At 52.6% G+C, this 4,285-nt stretch overlaps 1 pseudogene; it reads left to right on the top strand.

Moving 5' to 3' along the window:
• The first annotated feature begins 2,085 nt into the window (after window positions 1-2,085).
• On the top strand, window positions 2,086-2,536 carry LOC116370879 (histone H2B-like; annotated as a pseudogene).
• The last annotated feature ends 1,749 nt before the right edge of the window (window positions 2,537-4,285 follow it).

The raw sequence follows: 4,285 nt of genomic DNA, 5'->3' as shown, positions 1-4,285 counted from the left end.
ATTTGGGGTAAGCCTAAGCCTTTCGTAACCTTAACCTATTTCTTCTAACTTGCTAGGCTTTGTGCTTTGATGACACTAGCTGCATCCCAGCTAGTTGAACGCTTGTCAGGCCTTTCTCGGCAGCACTAAGTACAGGAGAGACAATTATGGCAACAATAAGTTGTAATGACTAGAAAACCGCAAGGTAGTCACATCTGAGATGTGAATCAAACTGCACCGATTGATAAATCGCCAGTATGTGTCCTTGGCCTCATTTGTCCCTTTGCAATGACCTGTTGAGATCATTCGATGCAACATCTGAGGCTATCTGGCCTATAAAGATCACCTCATACCACTATTTCCATAATATAAGGCTATGTTATTGGTTTTTTGAAAAAAGTACCATACAATATTTGCACATCCCTATCACCTCTACGCATAGGAAAACGATCCCTTTATTGTGTGTGTGTTTGGGTGGTGTCTGAGGAATGTTTTACAGCGTTTCAGCTTGCAGAGGTGTCACCACCCTTCCCATGGCCACCTGGATCCTGTCTTGGGAAGAAAAAGAAGAATGATGTTATACACATGGCCTTAAAGAGCTACATGACTGCTGAGGTGACATTACGGACCCTTAGGATTTGTAGCGTTCCTTGTGTATTTGTTTCCCGTATATGTTCCACTTCGTTTCTCCTTTGTACTTTGTGACACTATTTGAGGTTTTAACGCCTATCTCTATTAGGTGTGACTGGCAACTGCAGTGGGTTGAATCCTACTAGTTCAGTGTTCCCAACTCCAGGCAGGGGTAGAGTAGCCATTTTTGTTGTAGCGCTGGAGAGGCACAGCTGATTGAAAGAGTTGAATCAGGTGCAACAACAACAACAACAACAACAACACAACAAAACAACACCAATCAATGTGAAGAGTGGGACACAGATTAGTAGTGGATCCCCAGTTGTCACAGTTGGGCCTTGTGTTCAACATAGCTCAGTATTTGAGTGTGTTTCCGCGCATGTAAGTAGCTTTCATTTCTCTTCCTCCATAGTTCCCTAGAACGAACGCCCTCCCTTTGCAGCAGAGCCAGGCAAAAGCGCGCGCTTTCTGTGCCACTGGCTTCAATCAGGTCCACCAACGCAGATAATAAGAGCACCAAGCCCCAAAATTGCGTCATTCATTCACTTGAACTCAGCTAGCGAACACACGATGTCTGGAAGAGGTAAAGGCGGCAAGGGACTCGAAAAGGAGGCGCCAAGCGTCACCGTAAGGTTCTCCGCGATAACATCCAGGGAATCACCAAGCCCGCCATTCGCCGTCTGGCTCGCCGTGGCGGCGTGAAGCGTATCTCCGGCCTGATCTACGAGGAGACCCGCGTGTCCTGAAGGTGTTCCTTGAGAACGTGATCCGTGACGCCGTCACCTACACCGAGCACGCCAAGAGGAAGACCGTTACGGCCATGGACGTGGTCTACGCTCTGAAACGCCAGGGACGCACCCTGTACGGTTTCGGCGGTTAAACGCACTCTTTTCGGAACGTCAACATCCCGACTTGAACCCAAAGGCTCTTTTAAGAGCCACCCACATCCGCTTCAAAAGGGCCAAATCCATTGTAGGAAACCATGAGCCACTCTTGAGTGGACAGGGAGGGAGTGTTAAATGACAGGAGGCTATGTTCAGTACAGTCGTATTAAACCACGAGCCACTCTGAGTGGACGGGGAGGGAGTGTTCATGACAGGAGGCTATGTTCAGTGCAGGCTTTGCGTACAGTCGTATTACGAGACACCTGAAATAAAGGCACCACGCCTGGGAAATCCCCACCAAGTCCAAAAAGGGGTGCCTTATGTCTGGCCATTGCATGGATCTTTTTTTGAAACACACCATTCCCCACCAGTGACAGAGCATAGGCTATGGAATAAGGGGGGGGGGGGGGGACAGGTCTTTGTTAGGGAAGCAAGCCTCTGAGTGGAAGGCTCTTATGCGCGCTCAGCTCCACTGGGCAAATGGCAGGGGCGCCTATGAGAAAGCAGGGGTGTGTCCAGGCCGGCGAATTAGCTTAGCTTCGTCTTCATAAGACGGAAAGGGCTCTCCACCCCCTCATTCGTTTGTGAGAAGCAACGAGACACCAGCATCATGCCCGAGCCAGCAAGTCGCGCCCAAGAAGGGCTCCAAGAAAGCCGTCACAAGACCGCAGGGAAAGGCGGCAAGAAACGCCGAAAAGTCGAGGAAGGAGAGCTACGCCATTTACGTGTACCAAGTCCTGAAGCAGGTCCACCCCGATACGGCATCTCCTTCCAATGCCATGGGAATCATGAACTCGTTCGTGAACGACATCTTCGAGCGTATCGCCGGAGAGTCGTCTCGCCTGGCCACTACAACAAGCGTTCCACCATCACCTCCAGGGAGATCCAGACCGCAGTGCGCCTGCTGCTCCCCGGAGAGCTGGCAAGCACGCGAGTGTCCGAGGGCACCAAGGCCGTGACCAAGTACACCAGCTCCAAATAAACAGCGCATTTGGGAGTGCTGTAGTAACCCAAAGGCTCTTTTAAGAGCCACCCACCCTGTCAGTGAAAAAAGCAAATCCATGTGTGTGTGTGTGTGGAGGACATGTGTCCAATTGTGGGGAGGGGGGGGGATAAAGGATGCTGACATGAACAGGGTAGGAATGTGTGCATGCCCAGTAAGAACACAGTGAGGGGGAGTCCAATGACTGGAGCCTGTATCACTTTAGGCCGTAGCAGGGACCCTCTGCACACATGAAGAACAGTCTCCGAGCAATGATGTCAACCGATTGAAACTAGCCGTTCCACCTGTACAAGAGGGGGGGGAGGAGGAGGAGAAGAAGAGCCTCCAAATCTCTCTCTCTCTCTCTCTCTCGGCCTATATCAGGGCGAACAAGCACATGGGGCGCCAGCCTCCATAGCGCCGGCCGCACAGCCAGACACCAAGACCCACAGACACAAGACCGGCACGAGTCACGCTGCGGAGTCAAGCGAGGAAGGACTGCGAGAGAGAAGGGCACAAAAGCCTATCTCGGCCTGTTCACAGACAGACGAGCTGAGTGAGCTCAACTACTTTGGCCCTCACCTCATCTGCTTTTGAAAGAGACACACAGAGAGAGAGACCACCTAGCAGAAGAAAAAAACACACACTGTGCACAAAGAGCAGGCTCCAAATCCAACTAAAGGACTAATAAAAACATCACACACAGTGTATTATTTCCTGTGCCTCCTGGACACATGACGAATACAAGGTGAAACTAGTCTCAGCCAGGCCTCACAAGTGCATGTGTTTTAAGGTCCCCAAAAGAGCTCTCCTTTAAAACACCAAGGAGCACATCAGGGGACGCCAACCATTTGATTCCCTTGCCAGACATCTCGGCTCACTCCCACAATCAATGGTGCTCGCAATCGGATGCACTTTTAGGCCATTTAGGAGACAATAGCACAGGAAAAAGCAGTGCGCCACCGCTCCACCCGACAGTCGAACGGTGAGGTTTTGAGCGAGTCGCAGCAAAATGCACGGGGCTTCTGCAGCCCACATGACTTTATTCTGAACGGACACAAGTCTGCTCGCTGGGCCGTTCGCTTTTGGGCCAAAAACACGGCTCCGTCGGTGACTTTTGGCCCGATATTGGCGACCAGAAAACACAAGTGAAAGAGCATTTGGCCAGCCCGGAGAAGCCGAGCTGGGTGGCTTGAGTCTACATGGTTCTCATGTCGCGTTTAAGGCCAGCCCCCTGCACGGTGTAGAGCTTCAATAGCGCAGAGCAGCGTCTACAGCAAAGTACTCCTCCTCACAGACTACCGTAGTGTTGTAAGTGTGTGTGTTTACCGGACCGAACGACAGACATGGCAGAAGTCGCACCAGCACCCGCCGCCGCCACGCCGGCCAAGGCACCCAAGAAGAAGGCAGCAGCCAAGCCCAAGAAAGCGGGACCCAGCGTAGGCGAGCTCATCGTCAAGGCGGTGTCCGCCTCCAAGGAGAGGAGCGGCGTGTCCCTGGCCGCGCTCAAGAAGTCTCTGGCGGCAGGCGGCTACGACGTGGAGAAGAACAACTCCCGTGTCAAGATCGCCGTCAAGAGCCTCGTCACCAAGGGCACCCTGGTCCAGACCAAGGGCACCGGTGCCTCCGGCTCCTTCAAGCTCAACAAGAAGGCCGTCGAGGCAAAGAAGCCCGCCAAGAAAGCCGCAGCCCCCAAAGCTAAGAAGGTGGCCGCCAAGAAGCCCGCCGCCGCCAAGAAGCCCAAGAAGGTAGCAGCCAAGAAGGCCGTGGCCGCAAAGAAGTCCCCCAAGAAGGCCAAGAAGCCCGCTAC

This window comes from Oncorhynchus kisutch, unplaced genomic scaffold (assembly GCF_002021735.2).
Source record: "Oncorhynchus kisutch isolate 150728-3 unplaced genomic scaffold, Okis_V2 scaffold2817, whole genome shotgun sequence".
NCBI lineage: Eukaryota > Metazoa > Chordata > Actinopteri > Salmoniformes > Salmonidae > Oncorhynchus > Oncorhynchus kisutch.
Note: the sequence above shows the minus strand (reverse complement) of the source record. Positions and strands in the feature narration are given on the sequence as shown.